The following is a 21872-nucleotide window of genomic DNA, read 5'->3' as shown; positions in this document are numbered from 1 at the left end:
ATGAAAGCAAAGGAACTGCGGCAGGCATATCAGAAGGCCAGGGAGGCAACAGTCAATCCAAGCCAAGCCATAGACCTGCTCCTTTTACACAGATCTGCATGCCATACGTTGTGGCAACACCACCACCACCACACACAGACCCTGGCATGAAGAGCAAGGAAAAGAAGGAGAAGGAGGGACATGTGACTGGGGGGATCCAACTATGCTGTGAGCCAGGACCAGTTTGAGACACAATCCAGTCAGTCCCAGCAGTCGAGCATGGGTGAGCCTGATGAAGGGGAAAGAACCTCAGTAAGTGTGTAAATTTATTTCTCATTACAGTGATGGTGCCCCCAACTTAGCAGGACACAGCTTGTGAATTGTCATTAATTTACCTCATACTAGAAGAGGTAGCGGTACAACAAAGAGAGATGGAATTTTCTCTGCTTTTCATTCCCATGTAGAGTCAGGCAAGGGGGCCCATGCAGAGCCATTTGTTTATGTACACAGGAATGTTCCTTGAGTTCTTCTGAGAGAGCTTGATGAAACTTCATGGAGGTACTCTGCAATCCTCTCCTTAAGATTTCTAGGGATGGCAGCCTTATTTCTTCCCCTGTGGTAAGGCACTTTCCCACACAAATCGACAACAACTTTGTCAGGCACCATTGCAGTAAACAGACTAGCAGCATATGGGCCTGGGTAGTTTTGGGATGCCAGCCGCATGTGCGCTTTCTGTGCCTTTGTTTCTTTCAGGAGTAAGGTATCCAGCTAAAATCACCACCGCCTGTGGAAAATGGTGCCAGTATTCAGTGTCATTGCCTTCTGCTTATAGTTTCATGCAACCAATCAGTTCCTTTCTCATTTCCTTTACCCCTGGCATGCCATATTCACCATGGCTGACGCTGTGAGTGTCACCGTGCAGAAGCAATCCCAGGCAGAAGTGTCAATAAGCGGGTCTTGTTTAAAACTTTAGGGACGCAAGGGAAGGGAGTTCTGAATCTTGACTGTCACTTTCCATTGTGACTATACTGTGTTGTATCTGTAGCTGCAGTAAGGTCTCCCCCTCCATCCCCATGGAATGCCTGAGCCAGATAAGGAGGAGAAAGTACAGGACTCAGGATGACATGTTCCGTGAAATCCTTCAAGCCTGTGCTGCATCAGACCATGAACAGGGATCCTGGAGGATGAATACTGCTTACAGTATGGAGAAGGAAAGATCAAACAAGAGAGAGGCCCAGGAGTCGGAGATGGAGATGCATTAGGACATAATAGGGCTTCTCTGCAAGCAAACATAGATGTTGCAAACTCTTGTGGACCTACAGGTTCCGCAGTCCCAGACTCGCCTCCCTTTGCTGTTCACGGAGAACTCCAGTATAGCAACTCCCTCCACGCCCCTCCTCCCCAACATTCCATGTGGCATCAGGGACTGCATTCCTACACCTATGTCTCCATACCAGGAGACATCAAGGACAACCACGGCTTACACCATACACTGACCCATGAGAGCCATCGTTGATGTATGTGTAGCTAAACTAGACATGAATGTTCCTTCCCTTTCTTTAAGCTCTGTTCCATAAATGTGTTAAGGTTTTAATGTGTTTGCTTTTAACTTTCATAGAATTTTTAAGTGTTTGTTACTCAATAAAACTCTATTGTTTGGGAAATAATTCATCTTTATTAGTTCCCAACTTATCATGCAGTATGCTGGCAGTATTGAAATCATCCATTTACTTGTTATTGTACACGTTGACACAGCTCGTATGACCAGTGACAAATGGTGTAATAATCATAAATGTACAGCAAGTTCCATTGCTGCAAATCCATCCATCTTGTCCTGCACATTGCTGAGAGTCACAGTCCTATGTAGCAGGAGGTGACCAATAGTCACTTGCATGACAATGGCCTCCACAGTGGATTTTCCAACTCCAAAATGGTTTCCCACTGACCAGTAGCAATCCAGCATTGCAAGTTTCCACAGTGCAATTACCATTTGCTTTCCGCTGTCAGTGCAGCTCTCATTCTGGTGTCCCCACACTGGAGGGCTGGGGTGAGTTCAGCACGCAGATCCAGGAATGTGGCATTCTGAAAGTTCTGCAGCCACTGCTCATCATCCCAAACCTGCACTACAATAGGATCCCATCAGTCAGTGCTCATTTCTTGGGCCCAGAGCGGCGCTCCACTATTTACAGCTGTTCTGTGAATGCCACCAATCTTGAATTGGTTCTCTCTATGTCCCACAGCAATCTTCTCCTCTGGGAAATCAGTAGGCTCTTCTTGCAGCTCTTCAAATACCGTGCTTGCAACTCTCATGACAATAGTGAAGAGCTGTGCAGGCCCCATGCTTCTGTCACAGATGGCAGAGAGTGAAAAGTCCTGCGCAGGTTTGTGGGATTTCAAAATAGGGATGAAAAATATGGGATAAGGATGGCATTATAGAGTGGAGAAAATTGCATGCTGGGAACTTGATCCTTTGCTCCCATTCATCCCGTGCGATTCATTTTTTCCCCACAATGCATTACCAAAACATCCTAAAAGACAATGCACCGGATAGTGGCGAGTTGCACAGTGGGATACCTACCCATGGTGCACTGCACTGTGCATCAACACAAGCACTCCTGGTGAGTATGTGCTGTGCTGACACAAGGAACCAAGTATGCACATGCAAAGAGATATAATATCTGTAACAGCTTTATGCTGATGTAACTTGCATCGTCAAAAGTTTGCAATGGGGACATGCCCTCAGTTGACTATATACCGACCTAATTTCAGAAATTGAATTGTTATTTTCATTTTCATTTTCTTACCTGTCTGCACTTTCTGATTTTTGGCCAGGACCAGAGGCCTAAACCTGTGAAATGCTGAGTGCTTTCTGTGAGATCATCCTCAGCTTAGCACTTCACAAACCAAGCCTCAAAAGCAGAATTGCCAAAAATACTGTGAGAGAAGCTATTCCTGAAAGCAAGAAGTGCCAGAAATCTCACAAGAAAGCCTGTTCTTCAGAGATTTTCATCCCAGCTTTGCAGGCCAAAGAGATTCAAGTACATTGCATATGGTTTTGGATAAGAATAAGGAAGGTAGAGGTTGATTAGGCACAAGTACATAAACATCCAAACTGTTGGGCACTTGTCCAGACTGAACTGAACCTCTCTAGGTGTTATTCGCTGGGGTGAATAAAGTACCACAATCTGTCCCTTAAGTCCTAATTAGCTACTTAGCAATTATAATGGGACAAAGTCGTCCCCTGATTAAACTGACCCTCAGCTCTGGTTCATGGTTTCCGCCTCTGGCATCTGGCCACTAACTCTGGTTCTGTCACTGAGCTCCTATTCCTAGCTACTGACTCCAGATCCAACCACTAGGCACAACTGCCCACATCTCATTCCTGACAATTCTTATCCATCATGCTATGAGAAAGATGAAGAATTGGCATTTCCACACAACATGATGGTAGCCCATTCAATAAATCTTTTTAATTTATGCTCCATCTTATATTCAAAGGTATGGAATATGAATGCCACTTCAGTTAATGTTGTTATCATTTATGGCAGTGCCCACTATGTGCTTTCCAAAAAATCAAGAAAGATGCACCTTGCTCCAAAGAGCATACTCTAGAAAAGACAGACAAATAAGAAGAGGTTAGGGGAACTGAAACAAAAGTGGGGAATTCTTATATGTTTGTTATGTTTACTGGAATTTGCTTCTCTTTCAACCTTTGACATGAAGAGTCTAGTTTGGCTACATCCATAATAAAATTAGCAAGTTGAACTATAACCAAGCTTCATATTAGTTGTTCCTGTTTTATAATATTCCAGTCCTCTAAAAGTTTAGAATATTGGGTCTACAGAACAGGTAGTGTATTTTTCTGTGCTAAACGATTTCAGAGGCATTAGGTCATGACTCTGTCTGAGTTTGAGAAATTCCACCTTTCAGCACAGCAGCAGGTTATGAGCCCAACACACACTGTCTTATTTTCATGCCATACACCATCAAACTGTCTTTATGGTCAGTATCAAAGGGGTAGCCATGTTAGTCTGGATCTGTAAAAGCAGCAAAGAGTCCTGTGGCACCTCATAGACTAACAGACGTATTGGAGCATGAGCTTTCGTGGGTGAATACCTACTTCTTCAGATGCATTCTTAGTCTACATCTAAACACCTTCTAGGATTCAGGGTGTTTGAAATCCAGTTTCTGAATCCACACACTGCCATTTAGTCTCATCTCTAGTTTTCAGTAAGGAGGAAAGTTACAATAGTCACTTTTATTTAATTAGGCTCTATAGATTATGATTAATATAGAAATTATGAACAAATATTTTTGGAGAAAGAAAAAGCAACCATTTCTTTCCCTTTCTCCCTCATTTTAGAAAGCTTTGGCCCAAAGCCAGTTATTATTATAAGCTGGCTGCACTGGCATGAAGCCAAGATACTGATAATTTAGTATCATTTGATAATGATGCCAAAATGGATATTTTTTCCCCCATTTCGCCCCTTTCAGTTATAGCTTGTGGGTGTGACAAGCATTTATACCGACCAAATATTCAAAAATGCTCTCAGATCGTGTGTGTGTGTGTGTGTACCCATGTGGTGGGGAGGGGGCGGGGGGGAGAACTCTGCCGTGTATTTAGAAAAGGATATGGTTTATAATTTGACAAGAGTTCGTCTGCTCCCTCTTTTTATTTAGTGAGACAGATCACAAACTCAGATGTCCACTTCTCTTCCTGTGTTTGTTTTTCTTCTTCAGTGCCTAAATATACGCAGGTGGAAGAGCACTTGTTTGGCTCTAGGAATGCACAGTATGTATGTCCTGTAGGCACACTGAAGTTAATGGGAATGCTTTTGTGAACTCCGGATCTTGAGCATTCACAGGAAAATGGGACAGAGAGTTGCTCCTCCGCTCACTTTAACAGACTTCGATCTTTTGTTCTCTGATTCCAGTTGTCCCAGATAAATATTGATAAATACACAACAGCATTTAGATGCCCCAAGGAAAGGGCAGGCTCATGTCTGCTGTCATGTGACTGGAGGCCTGCTATGGTGGTGAGTATCACCCCTGGTTGCCATGGTAGTCATAAAAGCATGCTTGGGGAAGAGGTCCTGTCTCTGTGAGATGAACTTGATGGATTTTGCTGGCCGTTCTGTCCTTCCTCCAATGGATTTTACTGCAACTGGATATGATGAGACCCTTAGGTGTTAAGTCAGAAAAAATAAATAAGTATTAAGAGAGGGAACAGATTTAGGGCCATATCGTACATGCAGAAGTGGTTTACCTGATGGAATTTCTGGTGTGGAATAGGCAGAGGGCCTAGGCTCCACACACTAGAGAACCATGGCATCTTCAATCAGCCTGAGGAGAGCATGTAACTGCTATCAGATATACCTACTAACCTCTTGTACCTGACACACACCCTCCCCTCATTCCATATAGAATGGAGTTAACTTGGAAGGGGCTTCTCTAGGCTTGAAGGATACTGAGGAAACATGCTCCATTTACTCCTTTCCCCATCTACTTCAGCTATATGTAGAGCTTTTCCATCCCTTTTCATTGGTCCCTGCAGCAGAGAGGAGCATAGTCCTCTTAGCAAGCACTTGGAGGCATAAAGTTCCAGATGATCAGTGAACTGCAACTGAACACACAATTTCCAAATGCTTTCAAATCAAAATAGGTTAACAGAGATCAGGCTGAACAGGACCTCAGGGTGCAACTAGTAAGGTAATTAACTGGAAGATCTTTAATATAGACATGTCTTATATGATGCATTGCCTTATAGGTCAACACTGCAATTTTATATGTGATGTGAGATTTAATTGGCAACCACTGTAGGGCCCTGAATGACAGAATAATATGCTAAACAAATTTGGTGCTAGTATGGCAAAGACTCTGTCTTTGCAACCTTCTGCATTAGCTCAAATTTGTCTCAGGTCCATTCTAAGAGGCCACAAAATAACAAAGAGTTTTGTCATCACACTTCCATTCGGAAGGAAGATGTCAAAATTGTCTTTTTGACAACTCTGGCCCCCTCAGAGTGTTATGTATTGTGGGAAGTACCCATGAGGCAACTGAGATATAGAGGGATCACAAACTAATGTAGCATGAACATGCAGGAGACCTGATCACAGACAAGTCATCACACATGTGCTTACCAAATAGCCCTGGTCCTGCCGCAATGCATACATTATGCATAAGAGCCAGCTGGCCAGTTATCTGAGTATGGACAAATAAAACTTCAGATGGCTGTTGAGTAAAAACAGAGATGTGGGAAGAAAGAGGCTACACTGTTTTGTTTTGTGTTTTTTCCCCCATTAAATGTCTTTCTTCAAAGCTAGTGCTTGATATTCAGAGGAGACCTAACTAATAATAACCCCTGTTCATTTAGCAAGCTATCATGTCTAGTGGAGGTACTCTCGAGATGAAAAATTATGGGCAACTACGCATACACCAGAAATTCTCATATATCAGAGTCTTAGGACCAGATTTCAGCTTGTGGATAATGATTTAACACAGGTTAATATATTATTTCTTACAAATCAAATAGGATCAAATGGAAAAGAAGTGATGAAACGCCAACAAAGAGTTCTGAAGACATCAAGATTTCCTCTGATGTTTCTCAGCCAGGCTCTCTCAGATTCTTAAGCTTATCAGTGTATAGTTTGCTTGACAAAGGGACATCAGCATCATTTTCAGGACTGTGCAAAAGTTGATAACACTATGAGGGGGCATATTTTCAAAGGCAAGAGTGCACAGAGGTTTGACTGGAAAACAACAGGTCTGATTCACTGCAACATTACTCCCCTTTTAAGCCAGTGTATTTCATCTGACTTCAGGGGAGTTACTCTGGCATAAAGTTGGAGTAACATGCTAGCCCATCAGACCCATAAACTCTAAAAGGCTCTTTGATTCAATATTTTCCTAGAGCAGAAAAAAGAAATATTTTATTAAGGCCAAATCCAGCAGTCCTACTATTTGATTCCAAATAATGTGATGCCTGAGTAAGGACTGTGGGATTTAGCCTACAGTATCTAGGCCCTGATTCAGCAAGGTACTTAGACAGACACTTAAAGTGAAGCAATGGTTAGTTCCAATGACTTCAAGCAAGGCTTAAACAAGAAAGATGTGGTTTAGAGCTTATAGAATGGGTCTGGGAATCAGGATCTTCTGAGATCTAATCTCAGCTTTTGCAGGCTTTGTGGTCTTCTCCATTTGTAAAATGGAAATAAAAATCCCACATTCACAGGGCACAGGTGAGAAGTTATTAGTTAATATTCATGTTGTTCTGAACATGAAAAGTGTTATTTACATGCTAAGTTTTATGGTTCACTTTTACTTTTATTGCATTCCAGTCTTTCCAAGTGCCATTCTAACTCCAAAATACTCTAGAGGCCTTTGTCACCTGCAGTGTTTCTGGATTCAGTAGGTGTGTTGGATCCTGATCCAAAACAATCCTTCAGCAGTGCTTTCAGAAGGTGGCAAAGGGGACAGTTGCCCAATGATAACCCCCTGTGGATCATAGTAGATGGTAAGTGCCCTGGTATCCCAAATAAAAATGGACTTGTGGAGACAGAATGTGAGAGAAGAAAAAAACATATGTTACAGGTCTCCATTAACTTGTCTGGGGTATGCATTAAGGAAGCCAATGGAGATGTGTATTAATTCTACCTGAAAGGCTCTGGCAGACCAGATATGACTTCCTCACTCCACAAACACTACTGCATGAAGATATGTAACCCCAACAAAAGAGAGGATAATTTTCAAACTAGAACATATAGTAATTTGAGTGCAATATAATTCATCAGATTTTGAACTAAGGCAAATTATCATTGATGCCATTCTATTCGCTGAGAGTAGTTACAGAATATGTTATTATTTCATCCAGAGTTCAGAGAAGAGGGTCATTGGTGATCTTCTACTTCAATAACATGCTGATACAGTACATTCTAATTTTGTATTCTGCACAAGATCTTGGTACATTTCATGTCTTTGGTGTACCAGTAAGTACGTGTGGGTATATTTTAAATGTAACTTGCTTTCTTTACACACACACACACACACACACACACACACACACACACACACACACACACGCACCCAGGCAATCCCATCTTTGAAAAAATCAGCTTGCACACCAATGATAACCTGTCTCAACAGTTGCCTCCAAATATAGAGAATAAGGCACAGAGCAAACTCTGCAATCTGCAACGGGTTCTCTCAAAGGACCACAGCACAGAAAGACTAACAACAGTGCATTTCTTCAAAGACTAAAAGTTTGATTACACACTTGAAAAAAAAAGTACTGATAAGCTTACATATATCAGCACCATCCGGTGACTCCTGCGATAATAATATAAACCTACATCGACAAAAAATAGGGAAAGTGTATAATATTACCGTAGGCCATTCCAGAATCTGTTGTACGTTTCTTAAGAGAAACTACCTGTTCTCTATTCATAGGCTACTGCTGTAGATTTTTCATGTCTTTTGACAGCCCCAAAAGGATGACAGAACTACTGTCCCCCCCCAAAAAATGGAGTGCAAATGTTGCATGCTACAAGATGACATGATCACATCTTCTCAAATAAAACTCATACTTATTAGAGACTGAAACCTGAAATCTTAATGATACTGATAATAAGGGGGCCAAAATGCCAAAATGCTGGCAATCCCTCATACCCACACTGAGACACTGATGATGAGCTATTACAAAGAAATGATTCTGATGAATTTGCTTGATCCTGGCTCATGTTCATTAATTGTCATGGCTTTTGTGGTGTTCACCCTCTTCTATATCATTTAAATTCTTTTCCCTGTTACATTATATGCAGTAGCAAATAATGAATATGTACAGATTCCCTATTTACAACCTCCCTTTTTTTCAATGGCATTGGTTAATTAAGTTTACTGAATTCAATTGATTTGCTTATTGGGATCACAATAATAAAATTGGGAAATTTGTAAAAATGTTCCAGTTAGCTGTGAAATAACAATTTATTTTTTGTTTGAGAGTTTCCCCTCCCTTTTCCAGCGAGAGAGACATTTGACTTTGGAGAACAAAGGCCGGCTTTGGGTATCATTAAGAGCAGCTCCTATACATATTTTGTACTGCAATAGTCGAGTATGTATCCCATAAAGAGCAATTCTGTTCTGTTTGCTTTTGAAACATGAGTATAGATCCCCTAGGCATTCTTTGTGCAGGCAATCCCATGTGAGACAAAAGCAGCAGAGGACAAAGTGAAGCAAAGAGGATTGTATCTGACAGAGCCCTTCAAACAAGTTGTTCAATTGACTAGAGTAGTGGGCAACCTGCCTATGGCTCCTAATCCAGAATAACCCAAATCAGTTTGCTGGATGGTCTTATACATTAATTTCTTCATAGCTTCCTCCTACAAAGCAACTTTGATTGTATGGGGGAGAGTGGAAGATAAATGCACAAAATACAGAACATCTGTCTCATATCTAGTGAAAGCTCTAGAAACATATGTGGGGAGGGATAGCTCAGTGGTTTGAGCATTGGCCTGCTAAACCCAGGGTTGTGAGCTCAATCTTTGAGGGGGCCACTTAGGGATCTGGGGTAAAATCAGTACTTGGTTCTGCTAGTGAAGGCAGGGGGCTAGACTCTATCACCTTTCAGGGTCCCTTCCAGTTTTATGAGATAGGTATATCTCCATATTAAAGAGGATTGCAAAACTTGCCTGTGCAGGGCACTGATTTTTGTGCAGGCAAGCATAAAACTGGAACTTGAGTGTTTTCCTCTAAGTCTGATCAGCTGAAGTGACATCATCAGATGGTCATTGAAAAATTTCCCTGGAGATTTAGATATATTTTTTTTACCTTTGACCAGGAGTCACTGAAAGCTTCTAAAGGTTTAAATGCATGAGATCTGAGGAGATTTCTCAATCAGAACTGCAGAGCTACTTGTTCTGGATTGCATAATGACTTGGAAGAGAGGTTGATTAATGTGGAGATATGTGCAGTTGTGAAAACTACCGCCAAAATATCCTGCACATATAGGAATGTCCTGGCACAGAATATTTGTCATCACTTATATGTTATCTTTAAATATAATTATTTTTTCACTATTTCTGTTCCCCAAAGTGTTAGGAATTTGAGTGTTTTTGAAATTAAAAGTCGATAGTTAGGTTGAGTCCACCATCGTTCTTTCAGTGAACATTTCGGTATTTACCAGTCCAGACTGATTGGTAACTCAACACTGCTACCACTAAGACTGCTTAAATGAATTGCCTGTATTGCAACATAGCACCATATTTAACCAGTCTTAGCTGTATTTCAGCCTATTTGTTCATGTAGCTCCCACTACTCTAATACCTCTGTGCCTCACAATCCCCCTATGAGTCAGGGAAGGATTATTCTCTCCTTTAACAGATGGGAAGCTGAGGCATAGGGTAGATGCATTGACTTGCCCAAGGTCTCACAGAGTGTGGGTGAGTTGAGTACTGAAGCCAGGCCTTCTGGATCCTACTGCAGTGCCCTATCCACCAGGTGATCTTTCCTAGTCAGGCCTTCTCTGACTGGCAAATATTGACATCCTCAGCTGTTGTAAATCAGTGTAGCTCCATTGATTTCAATTATTAGTACTGCATGTGCCTCAGTCTCTGTACTTTACCATGTCTAATTCTAAGGGCTATTTGATCATTACATGGAAACCTGATTTCTTGACATGGGAAAAATAATATCCCTAATAAATTGATTTGCATTTCCATGGCATTGGACTCTCGCATTAATGTGTAGGTTTGCAGGGAATAAAACAAAACTATCCTTCGTTTACTTTCCCCATAAAATGGAACGGATTACGTAATGAATCTGTAAGGCATCCCAGATCGATGTAACAGTGAGGGAGAGAAATTGACATTTCAATGATATCATACAAAATGATGAAAACCATGTTTTGTATCTAAGATTGGAGTGGTGTTTAAGAATTCAAACGGCTGGTTTTTGGCAGACATCTAATTGTAATACTGTAGCATTGCTGCAGGCAATTTTCTTTGATTTAATTAGATGAACTGTGGTATTTTTTTTTCTTTTTGCAAAAAGGCTTTATTATGTAGAAATGAAATATGTATAAATTTAATTTTTAATCTTGTCACTACAGAGTAGGAAGGAATAAGCTGATTCTTTTAATTTACCCTCTTTGTTTAAGGAAAAAAATTAAATTAATCTTATCACCAGTGTTTAGGAGTAATTGATTTGATTTTTACACTCTAGTCAGAAGTGATAGAGTTAAGATTTACTCTGCTTTTTCTACTGAGTAGAATCAACTGTGTTCGTCTTAAAAAATGTAAACACAAACAGTTAGAGACCTCAATTATGTTATTTTGTCCTAGACTATGATAATATTAACATTTAAATCAGAGTGTGGATTAGGAAACAGAATAATCCAAAAGATTTACTCAAAGTGCTTTTTTGGAACATAGCTAGTTAATCAATGTGCTTAATTCTGAAAAGAATTGACCACCAATGCCTTGCTTACAGAACAATTTATTCTTTATTTCAGATTTTCTTGGGGCCAAATCCCGAGTGGTTTAGTTTAGCCAAATTGAAAGCAATTAGGATTTCAGGTAGGCAACAGCATTTAGGTCACATCATGCCATCAATTGTTAAGCAAAACTCCCTTATTTTGATTTAAGTGATTCAGTATGGTCCAATACGACCCAGGATTTGGTACACAGTGTTTACTAATCCTTCAAACACTTAAGTACATGAATAACTTTATTCAGATAAGTAGTCTTGCTGAATTTAGTAGAATTATTTGCATGGTTATCTGTTTCCAGGATCTGGCTCTGAAATCCTGCCCCCCTGGAAGTCAACGGGGGGTTTGCCATTGACTTGTATCACGCTAGGATTTCACCCTGATCCTGAATCTCTTGAGATCAATGGCAAAGCTCCCATTGACTTCAGTGGTTTGGACTGAAGCTTTATCTTGTGCCTGAAATGAGACTGTCATAACTGAGCTATTTTACCAAGCCTACAAAGACTTGCCAAAAAAAAAAAAAAAAAAGAGTTAATTGAATTATCACCTGCTATCAACTTGCCACAAAAGAAAATGAGATTATTTGCATCTTTTTCTTTCTTGTCATTGTAAAGCAATGATGCACTTGAAGTTCAGTTCTGCTCTGATTTCAATTTTAATAGCAGAAGAGCTCACAGTGAATAATGCGACACAGCCAATGTGTAGTAGGTCAGACCTGCACTCAGAGGCCAGTTATCAAATGCATCACCTCTTTCTTTTCTGTAAATCCTTTCATTACAAGGAAATGAAAAAAATGTGGCATTCATCTTGGCTTCTGTATGTATTTTTAATATAATGATTAAAGGGATGAGCCCACATCATAGATGCTTATATATACTTTCACAATTTTATTTTCTAATTTATTTTTACATAGATAAGTACTAAAAAATGGTTTGCTGGTAAGCTTCTTTTGCACTCAGACAACTTTACATGCAGGGTTCTTTTCTTTTTTTGTATTAGTTTGGTGAAATTATATATTCCCAGATTAACCATTAGAATACCCAAGATTTATTCCAAATCAAAGCTTTTGCCAAATTATAAAGTAGACGCAATGGGCCAGATTCTTACAGATACTGGAATTTTCAGCATGCCTGAGTGGAAGAACTTGTGTGGCTGTCTGCCACCTGTTCATCTCCCAATCCTGTGTGCAGTTAAGGGCCAACTCAGCCCCTTGTGTAAGACAGAGTGACCTCAGGGCTTCTCTAATTTGTCCTGACAATAACAGCCCCCTATAGGCTATTCTGCTAACTCACTATTGCTAGAAACAGTGCCTCTGGCTATGCTATTTCCTGCCCCTGACACACAGACTATGACAGAAAGATAGGAACTAAAATGAGGTTACACCCTGAGATTCCCTTGTGGAAAGGAACCCTCAACTGGCAATTTAAGCCACCTGTAATTGAGCTGGCTACCCCCTCATGGGCAATGTGCCTCTGCACTGCCTACCCACTCATCAAATATCCTGCACCATGTCCTGCAAATGAGGGAGAGGCTGGAGCTCTTCATTTGCTTCACCTGGGTCAACTTATTCCAGGTCCAACAGAGCAAGGCCTTTCTGTATAATAAGGGAGCTAACTAGGATGAGGGTATTTCACCAGAGTCCTCCTATCACTCCCTAATTCAGAGAGCAAACTCCTAGTCAAATGTCAGTGACACTCTGAGGTCCTTCAGAGGGGAGGGCAGGTCGATTACAAGGTTTACTGCCCAGACTGGCAATAACCAAAACCGATCTACTATGTAAATCTGCTAAAGCCCTGGAAGATTTCTTCATCCATCCAGAAGAAGGAGACAAAGATTTAGGATCCCAGGTCCCATACCTAGTTGAGGTAGGAGTTAAAGGGGTCTCACTTGGGGATGGATTGTCCTTTGGCCAGAGAGGGAAGTTAGAGACCCTAGTGTGGATGTACCAGAATGTATTTTTCCTCATTTCAAGAACAAACTTCCCTAGTGATCCACCATATTGATATAAAACCTGTGAGCCGACCAAGTCAAAAATCCAATCTAATCCCGGTGGCTTGAAGTCCCAGTGATGAGATCAAAGGTATCATCTAGAGGATGGAAGTCCAGGGCAGGTAAAGTCTCCATCTCATTTGTGGAGGAGGTTGATAGGGAGCCTTCTAAGATGTCCCTTCCAGGGGGTCCTCTTCTTGGGACAGACTCTTTCCAGGCCCTGTTGGTGCACCCACAGCACAGGCCCAGGACTGACTTGGCCCTTGAGAATCAGGAGCATGGGGCACAGAGTTTCTATTCAGGAGCATGGGGAGGTACTCTAGTCATGACCCAGGATTACAGACCAGGAAAGGTGCTCCACTAATCCCACCCTGAGATTTCCCACCTGGTCAGCTACTTGGAAAATAATAGATGCAGTCAGGTAAGTACATCTTTCCCCACATATGCAGGAGATTTGGACTATCCGATGGGGATTGAGGGCTTTGGATGGGAGCAAGTCTTGGCATAGGAACATTTGGCCACAGCCAAAGTCCATTAACCTTCCTACCTGGTGTGGTCCTATTTTGATGGGAACCAGGAAGGGTTCTGTGCCCTCCCTCTTTAGTAGGTTTGAAGTCTTACCTTATTGGCCAAAGTGGCACTCCATCATAGGGAACTCTTGCGGCATATGTGCTGACTGCCTACAATGATAACAGATAATTGAGTCCTCTTGAGTGGGCAACGAAGGCCCCTTTGGGGCCTGGAGTTTTGGTGGGGCAGCCATTCAAGATCTGCAGGGAGGTAGAGGTTCTGTCCCTCGAGGGGGCCCCTTGAGGGGGCCTCCTTGTTCCAGGGTCACCGAAACATGGCTCCAATGACCTTTCTGTTACTATGGGACCATTAGCCAGATTTGGGGTTTGGTTTACATCAGTATAAATCTGGAGTAAATTTGTAGTCAGTGGAGTTGCTCTGCATGTGCCTTGGTGTTAAATTGAGATCAGAATCTGACCATTGGTAAAATGTTTTCAGTATATTATCATCTTCTATTCTGAGGTGTTGTGAGGAATAATTATTGTTTGCTAAGCACTTTGAGGAACTCAGGAAAAAAAAAGATGCCATAAAAGTACAAAACACTATTATTATTATAAACTGCTAAATGTTAGAACTAGAAGGTAATAATAGAAGTGCTGGAACAACTTTAACAATAGTGGTGTGAACACATTAAGCTGTGATAAAGCTGGAGTTACCTAAATCAATCAAGTAGGCCTCGCAAACTGCTTGTTAGAATAAAATTGCATCTTTTCTAAACTAAATACAAGTGCAAATCCTCAGCTGGTGTAAATCAGCCACACTCCATTGAAATCAAAGAGAGGTGTATTTAAAATGCTGTTGATAGTGTCCTTTCTTTTCCTTTTACCAGTGCGTGCATGTTTGTGTTTTATAGAACTGTCTGTGCTCTGGGAAACTTCTATCAACTTAATTGGGAAAAAGGCCAACACCACAGTAATTAGGATTTGTTTAGGGCAGGATTCTATCCGTGCAAAATTCTGCCAGCAGAGCAAAAGTGAGGCTCTTGAATTGTTTCCATCATGCTTTGTGGGTGCTTTGTGAGAGGAGGGAAGACTTTCATAAAGCTGGGGAAGAGAACCTGTAGAAAGAGTTGTAACTGTGAAAATGTGAGAGTTATACAAGTACTATAATGCTGTCTGCTTTCACTGACTCTTTCCCAGTGAAGTTATTAACACAGCCACCTAACCATCAAATGCAAATGATAAACATGGAAATTGGTTTCATATCAGAGCTGGTTGAAATATTTTGAATTTATTTGACATTTGTGTAATGAAAATTTTTAAAAATTTCCCAGGAAGAATGTTTGCTGTCTTTAGATCATTTCTAGCTCACATGTTTAAAAGAAATATATCGTACAATAATATGATGCATTAGTATAATACACTCACCTTCCAAACTTGTATATTTCTTTGGGATCCTTCTGAATGAAAAGAAATAATTAAGTATGAGTGATAAAATAAATCTGAATTTGTATTCCGTTGACATGGGGAGCGACCTGTGCATTTTAACCCAAACCCATTCATTTTAATGCATGGAATGTGAGAGACACTATTATATATTGGCCTACCTTTTCAACTGGCCTCTGATTTCTACATCTGTAAAATGGGGATCATAACACCTCCATCACAGAGGATACATCAGTTAATGTATGTGTGACACTCTGTACCTCAGGGGAACACCCAGCATACCTCCATGTTCATCCTTGTAATATGATTGTGTGGTATCCAATATAAAGTTTGTCATATTGGGAGTCTTCGGAAAGCTCATGATGCACTGAGCAGTGTTGTTATAGTGATGTTATAGTAATTGTTGTTACAGGAATGTTATAGTAATGTTATAGGTTATAATTTCATGTATATAGTTATGAGACCAAAAATGTATCCTCGTGGCTTAAAATAAGCCCAGGCAAAAACTCTCCAAGAACAGAGAGGCAGTTCACACCTCATCAGGGCATGTATGGGACAAACCCAGCCCAGCCTCACAGGAACAAAGGACGCTGGCCTAGGCAGCAACAAAAGGATCTGTTGAACTCTCGAGTGAGTCACCCCCCTTCCTTTGGTCCAGTTTGGGACTGCGAAGAGGTAATACTCACCTGACTCTGAAGGGGGAAGGGAGTGAAAGCCAAGAGGGAAGAGCTCTTTCTCTCTCTTCCACCTACATCTACAGATACCACACCAAGCAACTGAAGTGCTGATCAAAGGGGAGAGCCTGGCTAAAAAGCAACCAGCCAGCCTGTGGTGAGAAACATCTAAGTTTGTAAGGACATTGAAAGTGTTAAGATCAGCTTAAAATGCGTTTTGCTTTTATTTCATTTGACCAAATCTGACTTGTTATGTGTTAGATTTTAAGTGATTATAAGTCATCTTTGTAGTTAATAAATCTGTTTGTTTATTCAACCTGAAGCAGTGTGTTTGGTTTGAAGCATTGTCAGAGACTCCCCTTGGGGTAACAAGCCTGGTACATATCATTTTCTTTGTTAAATTGACAAACTCATATAAGCTTGCAGCGTCCAGCGGGCGTAACTGGACACTGCAAGATGGAGGGTTCCTAGGGTTGTGTCTGGGGACAGGAGATATTGGCTAGGGTCATTCCATTGCACAATCCTAGGAGCAGCTTACATGCAGAGGAGTGGGGGTTTCTCACAGCAGAGCAGGGTAAGGCTGGCTCCCAGAGTCAAGGATTGGAGTGACCTAGCAGATCACTGGGTCCCAGATAACACCAGAGGGGGAACGTCACAGTATGTAAGATTTTTTTTTTTAAATCTATATAACTTTGAAGCACCAATGGGAGCCTCATCCATGCATCCCTGAACTGTATGTGTGGTGGGGGATTGCAAGGAGGTTTGGAATCCAAATGAACGTGAATTTTTGTCCCATATGACTACAATAGCCAAAACCAAAATCTTGATTCCAAATAGATGTTTCTGATCTGTATTTGAATGTTGCCATCTGAGACCAGGTCTAGTTCTAAGAGTCTTCTTATAATGTATTCTCAATAGGGGTAATGCTTAATATTGGTGAATTATTTAATAATTACACTGCTTGCATTATTTAATAATAATTATTATTTGCACATGGAGATCAGGTAGTTTAAGAGTCTCTGACATAAGAAATGCAAAGAGAAATGAATGAACAATTTTATAACAAGCAACTTAATTTGACAAATTTTACTTTGTTTTCTGCATCTGAGTATCACTTACTGTAGTTTGATACTCAATATTCCAATTCTGGTTGAACTGCTCTATAGTGGTTTGATCTCTTACATTAGATGAATTGTTTCTTTTCCCTGATTAGCTGAAACATAATTTACACATTACTTATTAGTTTTTTTGTCTATCTTTGTAATCTCTATTGTAATCTCTTTGTATCAGGGAAGGCCATCTATTTTCTAGTCTCTTCTATTCAATATTTATACAGTACCTAGCACACTGGTGCCCTCATCCTTACTGGGCATGTCAAGGTACTATTGTTAATAAATAGTAACCATCGGGTTTACAGTGCAAATATTCCTGGAAAACAGCTTTAAAAATCCATTGCCAAGAGTCTTTGAGCATCCCTCTTGAAAATCAGAACATGTATATGAGCAATCTTGCTGGTTAATCTAATAGATGTTCCCAGAAGGCAAAAGGGGCACAAACATGGCCATATATACATATATATAGTGTCTGTGTCACCAGTGCAACCATCACGATTCCTCTTTCAGTAAGATGTTGATTGGTTGAATATGGCTTCCAGTAACTCAGCCTTTGTTTTGTAAAAACATTATTACAACATTGTATAACACTTTAGAAATGTTTCAAATTTAGGCTGGCGTGGTGACTTAGCAGACTAGGGGGCTAACATATGGAGTCTGCTACACACAAGAGACTGTGGTTTTATTGCTGGCACCACCAGTCAAGTCAGGATTAGCAACCGTGGTATTTACAGCAAGATCTGAACTCACAAGGCACCAGGTGTGGTTATCTAACCCTTGCCAGCAGTAGAAGGAACACTGAAGAGTGAAAATATAGCCTGATCTGGTACTAATATAAGGGATACTTTCATTATAAGGCTCCTGATTATGGTGCACCCTATATTTCTGTATTAAATTCCCTCTTTTATTGGCCTCCTAAAATAGTAAAACTGCTCAATATTCGAAATGTATGCCAAATGCCTTCTGCTAGAAGCACAGTGGTCAGGTAGGACAGTGATCTGTGACCAGGATTGCATTCCAGCTCTTCAGAGTTGCATCTGTTAATGGGCCAGAGCTTGAAAAAATGGAGAAGCAAAACTCACACACACACACACACACACACACACACACACACACACACACACACACACACACACACAGATTCCTTTTATGGTGAACTCACAATGCGGGCAGGATCCCAAACAAGATATCTCACATCTCAGCCCTGTCTCTGCCATCCAAGTGGTAAACGAACTGGGAAGAAGTTTCTAGGGAAAGACAATCTGGCTGCAGTAGAAATTATACATTTTAGGTGTTGATTACAGTGTATTATCTAAAGGAGATCTTTTCGTAGAAAGTAAAATAGTGGATCTTAAAGGGAACTTGTTCACATTAGAGAGCTGCACTGTGGATTCCTTTTGTTTACTGGCAGAAATACAAATTGACAATATCAGAACAAAAAATAAAAGGTGACATATTCTAAATCTTAAAAAAAAAAATAGTGGCAGTTAAAGCCAATAAAGTCCTTTATTTGAATGCCATTAGTGGGTTTGGCAGCGATCCGCGCCATCTACTTCAGAGGAGCACTGCACAGATTAAGAGAGGCTGGATGCTAATTTGCACATATGGAAATGCTTTTTCTCGCCGTTCCGATGGCTCTGTTGTGGACAGATGGAATTAGCGAGCACTCCAAAGCCGTGAAGGCAAACACATAAAAAGCCCCCCCCCCCCCCCTTTTTTTTCTCTCTCTCTCTTTTTTTTTCCGTGAGAAACTTCAGACTTGAAATAAAATAACTAACCAACATTAGCAGACCGCTCTGCCTGGCATTAACAAGCCATTTTATCATATTTCAATAGCAAATCATTTTTAACAGTGAGTTATGGTCTTCTTAACTAGAACCAAGTGCGCCAGAAAGGGTTGGCAAATTAAGGACAATCTTCAGACAAATTTGGCCTTATTTGCTGTATATAGATCCCGCTGCACTTCAGACTGGGAGCCTTGCAATGCTCCCTTTCCTGACAGTGTTCGGTAACTATGAATCACATTTTCTCTTTCTTGTCCTCACATGTGTTGTACTAGTGGCACTTTCCCTTAATTTAGGGCCATATTGTGTCCAGCTGCCTTGCCGGGATGTGGAGGGGAGAGGATGCCATAAGAAGCAACCTGAGTAATAGGGCACAGCTGCAGTCCCAGCACCCCCTGCAGCACAGGAACTACTTTATCTATGTGCCCCTGGAATACAGGCCACTCCAAAGGGGGCAAGGACCATGGCTCCCAAACCAGCCGACAGAACTGGCCAGACCTGCAGAGGCAGAAATAACTGCAGCCCATAGAGGGAATAGCAGTGTGCCCATTCTCCCTGTATTCTAGGAAACCTGAAGCTTCTCTGACTGGGCAGTTCCCCATTCTCTGGGCCTTAAAGACACAACTGGACCACTAGAAAGAGTTTTCCCTTCTCTCTTGGCTTCTTGCAGGGATGGTGGTGATAAATCCAGTGAGACTATTTTGACTCATATTCAGTTACTTTATAAGGAGGGTTCCTGATGCACTTTATTTTTGGCAGGCAAACAAACCAGATGTAGCATTCTAAGGGATTCGAATGTTAACTGTTACTGCAAATTGTGTGTCCAACCATTTTGAGTATTCCTTTGAAATCAGACTTAGGCTTGAACCAAAACTCAGGATCCAAGTTTTGGATGGGATGAGTGTTGGAATCCCAACCTGGCTCCAAATTTTATAGTTGGTACCCCTCTCTACAGCCTGTCACTGACATAACTAGACAGGTCGGTCCACAGTTCAGAACTGTCTGGCCCACATTCTAATCTTTTTTACACTTGCATAACTCCACTGAGCAGCATTTTTACCAGTATAACCAAGAGCAGAACCAAGCCTTTTATATCCAGGACTTCATAGCAAGATTTTACTTCTCCACTGCAGTCTGAGGGGATTCTCTGAAAAGAATCTAGTGGCCCTAAAACTAATTTAGATATGGCCTGTTTCTTTCTTTTTCTTCTTCTTCATTTTCTTCACCCAACTTCTAAAAGTGCCTCATTAATTGTAAATGAATTGTGGCAGAGACAGACACCCATTTACCTGATCCTCATTGAAGAATCAATTATGAAACTACATTTTGCTACCAAATTATTTTAGGGGTAGTGTTCTGAACATTTATCTTTGGTTAGCATCAGGGCTATCAAATGAAGCAAAACCATGTGCATTTCAGGCAGATGAACAAATTTGTGTTTTGGGCTCAGCACAGGCTGGTTATTAGCTTTCCTGACTGGAGAATGTCAGTTTCTAGACAAGATGACAGCAAAGTTTAGATGCAATCAATTCCTACCAAAAATTATGGTGAGTGGGTTCCCTTCTCCCCTGCTCTCTTCTCCCTGCTCTCTTCTCTTCTGCTGCCAGAGCCTGGAAGAATTTTTTTTCCAAAGTGCAGCATGTGGCTGTGCAGTGACAGATTCCTGACTGCTGCTCCAAGGCATTGTTCATAGTGAAGGGGAAGCTCTGACCTCTCTGATTAAACAGCTGAGAGAGGAGGCGAGCATGCTACTAAGTGTTATATAACTCTAACTCTTCTCTATACATACAGTGCATCTAGTGGGTTCATAAAATATGCTGCATCCCTATTTTAAACTACAAAGGCCCCATTTTTAGCTTCCGTTTCAGGCTAAACTCTTGCTGAAGACTGGGGAGACTGATTCACCCTGAGCTTCCCAATCTGCAGAGGGAGTGCATCCACTACACTTCTTCAGGGGTGCAGCATACTTCCCCTTCACCTCCCTGGCAGCTCAGCTGGCCAGTGAGGGTGGATAGCAGGGCCATGGTAATACCTTTTCCCCATCCCTCCCAATCCTCTTTGGGACTTCGTGTGGGAAGTGAAATTGTTCCCCTCTGCTGTGCAAAGGCAGGGGAGGACAACTTAGACACACCCTTTTCATTTGCATATGCAAATAAGTGGGGTACATATTAGGCCTTAAATACACTCTTATGTATCAATTAGTGAGCTAACCATAGAATTAAACTGGGTTCTTATCTAGCTCTCAATAAGGTATCCAGATACTGTAGTAAAAGTTGGGGATGAGATCCTGGCTCCAAGGAAGTCAATCACATTGAGTTCAGTGGGGCCAGGATTTCTGTCTAGATCTTTCATCTAAGATCTTAGCAACTTGACAGTGAGGAGATCACATTTATTAACATCTCTCAAATGGACTTGAAAGCTAGACCCTCTAAAACTATGTTTAAATTGTTGTTGTTACCCCTTTAAAAATACGTTCTGAGCAGTAAGAAACCCATATTATTTAAAAATAGGAAAGGCACGCTGACAAGTATTACAGGCCTCAAAAATGCCTGCAAGATCCTATAAAAATATCTACAGAAATGCAAGGTTTTGAACATGTGATTGGAGATTATTAAAAGAAACAAATGTTTTTATTTTCTACAGAGATTTTACAGCAAATTTAAATAGAAGTATTTACTTTATAAGAAAAGTGTGTATGTTCTGAAAGGATTTCATGGAAAAACAGATGACTGTAAGGGGGGGGGGGGGGGGGGGGAGGGGAGAAGAATTTTTGCCTTTTTTTCCCCATGTATGACCAAGACCTGAAAGGTTTATTTTCTGTTTGCTTCTTATACTAAAAACTTTGGATCCTGGTGACTGAAGAATTGTTGAAATGATGGCATCACAATTCCCTAGAAAGT

This window comes from Malaclemys terrapin, chromosome 4 (assembly GCF_027887155.1).
Source record: "Malaclemys terrapin pileata isolate rMalTer1 chromosome 4, rMalTer1.hap1, whole genome shotgun sequence".
Lineage (NCBI taxonomy): Eukaryota > Metazoa > Chordata > Testudines > Emydidae > Malaclemys > Malaclemys terrapin.
This window is presented reverse-complemented; position numbering follows the sequence as displayed.